An 11912-nucleotide genomic window follows, 5' to 3' on the forward strand; every position below is an offset into this window, starting at 1 on the left:
AACTACTGGAAAAGTGATGCCACCTAAACATCAAGAAAATACTTCCTGATGTTAAGAACTGTGTGATACTGGAAACTGATGCCTTGGAGTGTGGTGGAGTTTCCTTGTCTGGAGGCTAGGTGAATTACTATCAGTAGTGCTTTGGTTGTGAATTCCTGCATGGCAGAACGGGTATGGATTAGATGGCCCCTGTGGTCTCTTCTGATTCTGCAATTCTATTAACAGACTGGGAAATCATTTTTTCCTCTGTTGTAACATGATTGTACAAATCTCATAATTATAACACTGGTAGTCTTCAGAAGGAGCTTAAAAACATGGTTGTTTCAGTGTGTCTTCCCAGATTAAGGAATCCCAAGCAATTGTCCCTAATGCACTTTATGAGAGAGTTAGAATTGTCTGCACACCCTTCTATTCCCAAAATATCCAGTCTACCTCACCTGGACATGCCCAGCATTTTTAGAATTTTAACCATTACATTTGGCCCTGCCACAGGTTTTTAACAGTGTTGTGTTTTTGTTACTGTTTTATTGTTTGCTTATGTATTGTTGAATTGTATTGCTGTCTGTTGTGTTTTTGTTAATGATGTACTTTGGGCTCGGCCTCTTGTAAGCCGTACCAAGTCCTGCGGGAGATGGTAGCAGGGTACAAATAAAGGTTTATTATTATTATTATTATTATTATTATTATTATTATTATAAGGGAAGAGGTGAATTACACTTGTTTGAGGGGCATGCCCCTTCTCAACTGCTCAGATTGCAAGTGATGGAGAATTTGATTAGTTGAAACAGCATGGTGTAGTGGTTTGTGTGTTGGACTACAATTCTGGAGACCAGAGTTTGAATCCTTGCTTGGCCATGGAAATCCACCTTAACTAAGGGCAAAAGCTAACCCCTTGTAAACTATTTTTGCCAAGAAACCCCCTTGATAAGATCACTTTAGGGTTGCCATAAGTTAGTTTGGAAAAATGGCAGTCATAACCTTTTTGGTAAATGTGAATCTCCATGAACATCTGGAGACCACCTTTTGAAAACCACTAGTCAAGGAAAGGTATGACCTTGTTAGAAGTCAACCCTTTAAAAAAGTGATGTTCACAAACATTTTTGTTATAGAACACGGGTAACTTATCTGTTAAACTGATTAACTATGTCTTTAAACTGCCAGGGACAAAAACATGCCATTACACAAAAACAAATACTTAGCTAGCAGAGTTTTATGATGTTTCTTTGAAGTTGAAATTGCAGTTGCCCAAAACATGTATTTGCCCTTGAAACCTCTTAGTTTAAAATATGCAGAAACAAAAACAAAGTCTTCTTTTAAAAGTAACATATCTTGTTTAACAAACATCTTGCATTAATTCAGCATACAGGCACTTTTATAGATAGGCTGTAGTTTCTCTGTGTTGAAAACACAGGTCATCATTCTTAAGCAATAGTCCATAGTCCAAAGTCTTTAAGTATATATCTTATGAAAGCCCAAACTGTATAACGGTACTCACCACTTTTCAAAGCAAACATGAACTGTTCCTGCATAAGTCCAAAATAACATCTGCTAACATTGACATCCAAAAGCATACTGATGACAAAATGGAGTCTTGAGTCTGAACATGCTCAGTACAATGTTAGCAAGTTAAGTGAGAAAGGTGTTGGATCTTACATGTTTTCCAGAGTTCCAACCAATAGGAAGGCAATTGAACTTTCCTATTACTGCTATCCCCCTCCCCCTTTTTTTTTCCTGGATATTTAATTATCTTTTCTAGAAAGGCATCATTCAAGGTCTTCAGTCTCACTTGGAGGTAGATACTCAAAACAATGTAACTATATGTGCTCTCAACCTGTTTTCCATGCTTTAGGGTCTCCTCACAGGTATATACACTTCTTTGACATATAATGCATCTCCTCCTACTTCATTACTTAGCTTATATATTTGGAATACATTATACCTCTCTGTTAGTACAAGAGTCACTAGCTTAAGACATCCTTCACCAGGTCACCAAAAAGTGTGTATCTCTCTCTGTGTGTGCAAACTATTATATTTTGTTTTAGTGAATTTAATGTAGAGTGATTAATGGACCAGAATCACATCCCCAAAAAGGTAAATGTATTGTTGAAATGATGGACACAATGGTGGAATGCAATATATTACTATCAACACAGTTGTTTTTTTGTGTCAGAAGTGACTTGAGAAACTGCAAGTCGCTTCTGTTGTGAGAGAATTGGCCATCTGCAAGGATGTTGCCCACGAGATGCCCAGATGTTTTGATGTTTTACCATCCTTGTGGGAGGCTTCTCTCATGTCCCCACATGTGGAGCTGGAGCTGACAGAGGAAGCTCATCCAAGATCTCCCTGGATTCAAACCTCCAGCCTTTTGGTCTTCAGTCCTGCCGGCACAAGGGTTTAACCCATTGCACCACCGGAGGCTCCTTAACAACACAGTGAATAATATAGAATATATAGTAGCAGTCAGGCCATAACTAATGAAGCAGGGGCCACATGGCTAGAATAATGCAGAACTGCTGGTGCAATTACAGTATGATTAGAATAGGCTACAATGAAATGATAAATGAAACAGTTGTGTTCCTTCTGGTCCCCCCCCCCCCAAAAAAAAAAAGATATGGCAGCCCTAAGATGAGCCTATCATGGGTATTTCTTGGCAAATTTTGTTCAGAGCAGCGTTTGCCTCCCTCTGAGGCTGAGAGAGCATGACCTAGTAGATTTTCTTGGCTGAGTGGAAATTTAAACCCTGGACACAAATTTTAATGGTCAAACTACTATATTGCACTTTCACTCTAAATGTACAACCAACACATGTTGGTGCCTCAAATGTTAGCCTTGTTTCTGAGTATATCTGACCTGCTGATTCCAATCATGGTGCCAGTCTTCCACTATCAGCTCAAGTGCTTGAGATACAAAAGATATGCTTCAAGTCTCCATCTGCTCGCCCATAGAAAATCATGATAACTATGTCTAAGAAACTAGAGCTTATATGGTGTATCCAGTGCAATGTTTTGAATCAGTTCTCCAAGTAACTCCAGGAAAATACCTAAAAACCAAGGCCATGTTAAATAGCATGTAACAAAAACATTAAGCACCAACTTGGTATAACATCTACTCCAGCCTAACAAAATAAAACATTTTAAACTCCCAAAACATAGGTATCTACTATCTAGTATTTCCACAGATAGCCCATGAGTTTAACTGTTTCTAGTAAAGGTTCAAAAAGAGTTGGATATTTTCTCTGGGCAAACTTTTTAAAAAGCTGAAGGTGAAGAACAACAAAAAGAAAATGGATTTTTTTTTTCTAAAATGCAAGTATATTTTAAACTTTAGCAAAAAGGAAAACTATAAAAAAAAACCCTAACCTATATTTAAAGAGTAGAGCAGCTTATTTCTTCTTCTTGGGAGAAAGATAGTTTTAAGCCTTTAGATAGAACATCTTAAATATTTTTTCTTTAAAAAACGCAAACAGAGAGGTGACCAACAGCAGGAGCCTGTTGTCCTTTGTTTCAGGCAGAGATATATAAGGCCATTTGTTTCTTGTTAACTTTCACACATCCTGTAGCATCCTAGGGTTGACAAAGTGAAAACTAGAGGTCTCTTGTACCTTTAATGTTTGCTCAGAAAAGGCAATTTCAGCAGGTGTTGCTTGTTACCTGGTTGTGTGACAAACAACACCTGCTGAAATTTCCTCTTCTACACAAACATTAAAAGTATAGGAGCTTCCAGGTTTCAATCTGGCAGTCCTAAATTGTGTGACTTGTACTAAAAGATGTATTGGAAAGACTAAGTCTCAGAGTGTTGAAAAACATTATTTTATTCTTGCAGTTATCCCAGTTTGTATCTTAACGGTTTTCTTCAGGAAATGGCTTGGCCCGATTTACCTGGCTGAGCATGTTGCGGCACAGGGTGTCCTCGTTGCCATTTGGCCCAGGGTGCTTCTTCTTCCCAGAAGTCACCTGGGCAGTGGGAAAGTTTCCCGCCGTTGTGGCCTCCTGGCCAATGGCAAGCTGGCCCAGCCCAGTTGCTGGCATGGCTGGGGCCAGCCTCTTCCTTCCGCCCGAGCAGCCTACTTAAGGCTGCCCGAAGCCTATGAGCAGGCACTGGGCATGCTCTAGCTTATCCATCCCACCCACCCTGTATGCATATTTGTTTCAGAGAATTTTGTCTGCCTGTTATGTTAGCTTTCTGTTAGCTTGTGTGTTAACTTGTCACAACTCCATGTTTGGTGTGTGGCATGGGCTCTGCATCTCGCTGGTTTATCGCCCCTTGGTGGAAGGGGGGATAACGCCGGTGGCTCCTGGGGTGCCGAGTTTACGTTGCCCGGTATTTTGCTGGCAGCACCCAGGCTTGTAGCAACATCGGACAGCAGCGGGCTGCCTGATTCCTAATCCAGGATGCATGCATGGCTGCCAACCCTTGTTCCTGTAATCAATAAATGAAAATTGTGGCCAATTTTCACTCCAATCATCTTGTATACATGACTCTTTGGGTTCTGGAGGGAGGTGAATCACCCATGCACACACAACTGTTAAGAAAAGATAAAAGAAGACCATACATAACAGCAAACAATTGTATCAGGAGATACACAACAATTTGTTATATCCACTTTTGGCTATATATCTTGCATCAGGAAACATGGAAGATGTCTCAGTTTTAAAAACTTCTATTAAACAAAATAAACTTCTTATTGATGTATACTTTCAAGCTATTTCTGACTTATGGTGATCCTAAGATGAACTTATCATTTGGTTTTCTTGACAAGTTTGTTCAAAGAGGGTTGCCTTTGCCTTCCCTTCGGAGGCTGAGAGAATGTGACTTGACCAAAGTTTTCATAACTGAGTGGCAATTCTACGCCTGGTCTAGGAAATAATAATAATAATAATAATAATCATCATCATCATCATCAAGGCTATCAACACCTGGCAAATCCCTGTCATTAGATACACTGCTGGAATTGTGAACTGGACACAAGCAGAGCTGGATGATCTGGACAAAAAAAAAACAAGATTTTGATGGATTCATTTCAATTGGTGAAACCTGAGAATGTGGACAAGATATTTGGAGAGATGAGGCCAACCACATGCATCCTAAACCCCCTGCCCATCCTGGCTTTTAAAGGAAGCCAGAAGGGGGTTGGCCAAGTGGATGAACGTGGTGGTTAATGCCTTCCTTTGAGAAGGCAACATTCCAGCGAGCTTAAAACAAGCTACAATAAAACCTTGGTTGAAAAAGCCATCACTGGACCCCACTCAATTCTACAACTATCGGCTAGTTTCCAGTCTCCTCTTCTTGGGCAAAGTCCTGGAACATGTGGTGGCTTCACAATTTCAGGTATTCTTGGAATACTTGGATTATCTGGATCCGGTGCAGTTTGGCTTTGGAACTGAGACCGTCTTGGTTGCCTTAGTTGATTATCTACGCCGGGAGCTAGACAGGGGGAGTGTGTCCCTTTTGGTTCTTCTGGACCTCTCAGTGGCCTTCGATACCATCAACCACAGTATCCTTCTGGGACGCCTCTTTGGAATGGGTCTTAGGGGTACTGTTTTACAGTGGCTCCGGTCCTTTCTGGAGGGTCACACCCAGAAGGTGTTATTGGGGGACACCTATTCAACCCCACAACCATTGTTTTGTGAGGTTCCTCAGGGCTCAATATTGTCTCACTTGTTGTTTAACATCTACATGAAGCCGCTGGGGGAGATCACAATTCAAAGTGCTGGCTTTAGCCTATAAAGCCTGTGTTGGATGGGGTTACACTCCCCCTGAAGAAGCAGATTCGCAGCTTGAGTGTGATCCTGGATTCTTTGCTGAGCCTGGAACTCCAGGTTTCAGCGGTCGCCAGGGGAGCTTTTGGACAGTTAAAACTTGTGCGCCAGCTGCGCCCATACCTTGGGAAGTCTGACTTTGCCAAGGTGATCCACGCTCTGATTACATCCCATATGGACTACTGCAATGCACTCTATGTGGGGTTGCCTTTGAAGACTGTTCAGAAGCTTCAACTGGTCCAACGGACAGCAGGCAGATTACTAACAGGAGCGACGCTCAGGAAGCATACAACTCCTCTGTTCTGCCAGCTCCACTGGCTGCCGGTTTGCTACCGGGCACAATTCAAAGTGCTGGCTTTAGCCTATAAAGCCCTAAATGATTCTGGCCCAACTTATCTGTCCGAACACATCTCTCCTTATGAACCAACTAGGATGTTAAGATTGTTTGGGGAGGCCCTACTCTCGACTCCATCTGCGTCACAAATACATTTGGTGGGGACAAGAGACAGGGCCTTCTCAGTGGTGGCCCTTCGGCTATGGAACACCCTTCCTAGGGATATTAGATCGGCTCCCTCTCTTTTGATTTTCTGAAAAAAAAAGTCAAAACCTGGCTGTTGGAGCAGACGTTTGAAAAGGCAGATTATGGAACAATTGGATTATGAGATCGGATTATGTTTTTATCTAGGAGACAAAATTATTTGTTTTTATTAATTGTTATGGTCTTAATTGATATGTTAATGCTTTTAAATGCATCTCCACTTCACATTTATGCAGTTTGACACCACGTTAACTGTCAAGAGACAACACTATGGAATCCTGGGAGTTGTAGTTTGGTGATGAAGCAGCACTCTTTGGCAAAAAGAAAAGGCTAAAGGACTTGTAAAACTACAACTTGCATGATTCCAAACCACAGACACATGGCACTTAAAGTGGTGTCAAACTACATTAATTCTATACTGCAAACAAACTCCCTTTCTCTCTTTTCTACATCCATTACATTGTATGTTACAACTCCTCTTTACTTTTTTTCATTAAATATGCTTCATTGTTGAATAACTGTTGTATCAAAACTTACTTATGTCTTTGATGATTCTTGTTTAATTCTGAAATGTCCTTCTTACTTTTGCTGTCAAAACTAAAAGAAATCCCTGAGTTTAAAGAAATCAGGGTGCTAGGTGTTGGGAGGTCCTGGTTGGCCAAGTGTTGCCCTCTAACTTACCATAAAGATTGCACACAGCCCCTTGGCCACATGATTTCCTCCCCAGTTCTCAAATCGTACATACAACTGTAGCACTTGGGCAGCTTTGAATCATCAGAGTCATTTTTGGTAGCAACAGCAATGCTTGTGCCAGCAATTAAAAGCTGTGTGTAAAACAGGAGCAATGTAGACCAGCTGGCATCTGCTGCCAATTTGAGAAATTGTCACTCACACACACACCCCACTGCCTTATTCATTGGATGAAATGTGCCCTGATGTTTTGAAAACAAATCTAAGCAGAGCTTGGGAAATTTCCTTTTTTGAATCTACAAGTTCTAGAATTCTCTAGCCAGCATGTTTAACAGTGCCAGAAGACTGTGTCATCCGCTCTCTCCCTGATTGGGAGCAAGATATAGAAAGAGAATGCTTATCAACACAATGAGGGAGTGTACATTCTTAAAAGTGTGAAACTCAGCCCCTTCACACCAGCTGGAATGGTCCAGGAGGGCCTGTCTCCTGAGAAATCTGTCTAGGAATGTTGAGCAGCCAAATGCCAGCTTAGTTGAACAGAAGGAACAGCAAAGATGCATACAACACGGGCAGGCATGGGAAGACCTCTGCTTAGGCATCAAAGACAAGGGCAATAAGTGAGAAAACAAAAGGGTTGTCTCTATCAGTGCATGAGCATTTGGTATATGTCATATTAAATTAAGGCGATGGAACTGTTGGGGGCTTAATGACTCATCCTTGGAATCCTAAGGGCAAGGCTCTCCCACAAGTGTGGGGAAATCTGCCTAAGGCTCCAGTTCACTTTTAGAGTATTTGCCCTGGGTGGGTGGGTTTGAATGTTTTTGGTGGGCAGGGCCAAAGGCAGAGGATGAGCTCAAACATACCAGCATATTTTCTCCTTGTGCTCTTGTTTCCAATAATGAAGGCTTGGGAGAGCCACTGGAAAAATTTAGAACAGGAGAAAGAAACCAAAGCTTGGAAGTTGATAACCAACAGTGTCATAGGGTAAGGGGCATGGTCATTTCGAGAAACCCGAAGGCCTCAATAGATATCTCAGGAGGTTCCCACCCTTACTCTGTATCACTGGCCAATCCACCTTAGATCTTCAGTGGGGCACATAAACAGTGATCTGCTTTTCTTCTGTTTGTTATTGCTGTGTGTCTTCAAGTCATTTTAAAATGTATGGCACCCCAAGGCAAACCGATTATGGCATTTTCTGTATATGACTTGCCCAAGGTTACCCAGTGCATTTTCATATCTGGACATAGATTCAAACCCTGTACTCCAGAGTCATAGTCCAATGCTCAAACCACTTCAGCATACTCTCAAAATACTGACTAGAAATGATGCCACATCACTCCAGAATGCCCTTTTGTGAGCAGACGAAAATGAGAGTATTCATGTGTAATGGGAGGTACCTGCAAAGTGTGGAGGTGTGGTAGAGATGTCTACATGTATTTTTGTGTGTTTAAAGGATGTTCTGTTTGGCATTCAGGAAAACATTGCTTTGGAGAACTGATGTGGGTTTTCAAGGGCCACAATAGTGGGGCCAAGGGCTGCTTTAGGTCGGCCCACAGGCCGACCTAAAGCAGACTAGATATGGAGTTTTTATCCTGAATGAGAATATTGGTTAATCTGAATAATTATTGTCTTAACTCTGGGCCTCCAGATGTTGCTGGGCTTTAGCTTCCATCATCCATCACCACTAATTACATTAGCTGGGGCTGATGGGAACTGAAATCCATCAACAGCTACAAACATGAGGTTTCCCACTGCTGGCCTACCCTAACTGCCATTGCTTTTCTTGGATTTCAAGCAAGAATATAGTACATATCTACAGGGCTTGTACCCATAGTTTTACTTATCTACAGTCAAAAAAATTTCTTTCTGGGTATTTTAAAAATGGGTCTGTATAGGATTTAATATGTTTGCTCTCATGTTTGAACAGTGCATCCATTTGTTCAAGCTGCCTCTAACATTTGGCAGAGCAAGGCAAGGTGACCATCTCAGCTGATTTGGGGTGCCATAAAACAACAGCAAACGGCAAGTTGGTCATATGAAAAGAGAGGAGGGTAACGGTTCCCTTAATAAGGAAAGTCAAGGGCCCAGGGCTCTGTACAACACACATATGGTTAAAACATTGTTACTTACTATGTGGCATCTAACCAAGTAATTTTATTTTTGCATTTTGCCTTCGATGAATAGGGAGAGGTGCTTGCGGGATTTTCTTCCGCATGTGCCAAACCTTTGGGCATGTTAGACAGCAGTGTATCATGGGATTTGTCTTTATTCATATCTTTCAATATATGTATTTTTAAAAGTTTCATTTCACTGTTCACACATGCAAATGACCACTTGACACTAGAGTCACTGAATGAAGAATGAAGAGCATGCCCTTTTGAGTTGGTTCAAGGCCACAATATGTACACGAAGATGCCTTGCATAACCACCAGCATTATTATCATATGAAAGCTGACTGGCACAACCTGGGGATCACAACCAGATACAGTGAAGACATCTGCCCTTGCGCTTTGCTGCTCTGGTGCTGAGCATGCATGCTCAGTGTGGAACACATCTCACCATGTTAAAACAGTGGATGTGGCTCTTAATGCGACATGCCGCATTGTCACAGAGTGTCTGTGTCCTACACCACTGGAGAAATTACACTGTTTAGCCGGTATTGCACCACCTGACATCTGCTGGGAAGTAGTAACCAATAGTGAAAGGACCAAGGCAGTGATATCTCGAGCCCATCCCCTGTTTGGATATCAGTCAGCATGCCAACGACTTAAATCAAGAAATAGTTTTCTAAGATCTACAGAGACACTTGCTGGAACAGCTCAGCAAGCCAGAGTCCAAAAGTGGCAGGCTAAAACCCAGAACCTCAATCAATGACTGATACCAAATGAGAAACTCCCTCTTGGGCTCACAGAAAACTGGGCAACTTGGAAGGCGCTGAACAGACTGTGCTCTGGCTCCACGAGATGCAGAGCCAACTACAAAGTGGGGCTACAAAGTGGAATCCATGACCTGCAAGTGTGGAGAAGAGCAAACCACAGTCCACCTACTACAATGCAACCTGAGCCCTGTCACATGCACAATGGAGGGCCTCCTTACAGCAACATCAGAAACACTCCAAGTGGCCAGCTACTGGTCAAAGGGCATTTAATAGAATGCCAAGTTTGCAAACTTTATGGGGTTTTTTTGTTTTTATTTTTAATGCAATACAACTGTTGAGTTCACTCCTGACATGATAAATAAATAAACCAGCATTATATGCCTGGTAATCTGAATTCAGTCACTACTTCCCAGAGCCCATGATGTAATGTCTGATGTGTACTCAAGTAAGGTCCCAGGAGAATTAGCCAGTTAATTAGCAATTTAATTGGTAAAATCAATACACTTCTAGGCCAAAACTTCAATATGTGCAGTGATCTGAGTGTTAGACTACAATTCTGGAGACCAAGATTTGATTCCTCGCTCAACCATGGAAACCGATTTGGTGACTCACGCACTCTCAGCCCCAAAATACCTCCTGATAGTTACTTTAGGGTCACCATAAAGAGGAAATTACTTGAAGGCACACAAAAATAACAACAACATAACAATGATAATTAAAATAAATTAAGCCTAATAATGGTAATTAAAATAATGAGTACACTCAGCAAAGTAATCATATAGACAAGTCATACAGAATTTCTTTCATCTTATGTTTAGAACATTTTTTTAACCAAAGGACTATAGTGGTAAAGGTTCTGCTCACAGACCTCACTTCCTAATGTGGCCTATTGGCCTTGATTTACCACTTGTAACTGGCACTGGATTGATATAGGAATACATGACTCTTCAAACACCAACCCAGACCTAACACAATCTTGGAAGTAATGTGGTACAAGTAATGGCATTCTGTATTTCAGTCATAGGTTCAAAATCTAGTGTTTTTTGTTGTGTTCCTTCAAATCTTACTTAGGCTGGTGCTAAGATGATTCTATTGTGCGACTTTCTGGGACAGAAAGTGTGAGACTCACCTAAGGTCACCCAGTAGTTTTCCATGGACAATTAGGGAATCAGATCCCTGTCTCTAGAATTGTAGTCCAGTCCTCAAACCACTACACCACAATCCACAACTGTTACAGATCAATAACTGCTCTCTATTCAGTAAGACTAGGTAAACCCCTCCCCTATCCATCTTAACAGCCAGCAGCATGATCAAGTGAAGCAACTCTATTCAGTTGGCAATTGCGGCTTCAGTAGGATGACATTTCCAATCCTCTCTCAATGGGTAATGAAACTGTAACAAGGACTTGGGACAAGAGTCTTGCTTATAAGTTTTGCCATTGGCATGAAAGGACTAAAGACATGGACCTCCTTGCCCTTCAATTAGAAGTTGAACAGAATTTCTTCCTCTAGTCTGGCTGTTGGCTGTTAGCTGCAGGGAGAAGGCAGACCAAGAAGGATTATTTAGTTATGTATATGATGTAGAATTTCAATGGCTACCTGTAGTGTTAGTTTTGGGCATAATGTGGGACAGCAATGTTATTACAGCAGAATACAGCAGTGACTTACAAGTGTGTTGCTGAGGAGAAATTGGCAGTGACATCTACTGATTTTAATTACGATGTTGATTTGGGGAAATTATTGGTTGTGACAACCACATTTTTCATATTTTTAACTAAGGGTAATAAAATTACTAGATGAGTAATCTATTAGTGCAATAAGAAAAGATGAAATAGTACAACGCCATATTGGAACAGCCGCAGACTACGATATTGGATTACATGATTTTCAATTATTGGTTTTAAGGTTTTATCATGTTTTAATTGTTGTTTTAATGCTTATGTTTTTATTATGTGTGTTTGTGACATCTATTTTTCGCCAATATAATAACAATAACAATAATGACAACAATGTTTTTACACCTCGCCTCCATCTCCCTGAAGGGACTC

The 11912-nt window shown here is 41.2% G+C and overlaps 1 non-coding gene across 1 annotated transcript; it reads left to right on the top strand.

Annotated features, from left to right (window-relative positions):
• The first annotated feature begins 9015 nt into the window (after positions 1 to 9015).
• LOC132769574 (U6atac minor spliceosomal RNA) lies at positions 9016 to 9143 on the top strand. Its single transcript, XR_009630899.2, has one exon. It is a non-coding gene; the product is annotated as a U6atac minor spliceosomal RNA (small nuclear RNA).
• The last annotated feature ends 2769 nt before the right edge of the window (positions 9144 to 11912 follow it).

Source organism: Anolis sagrei, chromosome 2, assembly GCF_037176765.1.
Source record: "Anolis sagrei isolate rAnoSag1 chromosome 2, rAnoSag1.mat, whole genome shotgun sequence".
NCBI classification, from domain to species: domain Eukaryota; kingdom Metazoa; phylum Chordata; class Lepidosauria; order Squamata; family Dactyloidae; genus Anolis; species Anolis sagrei.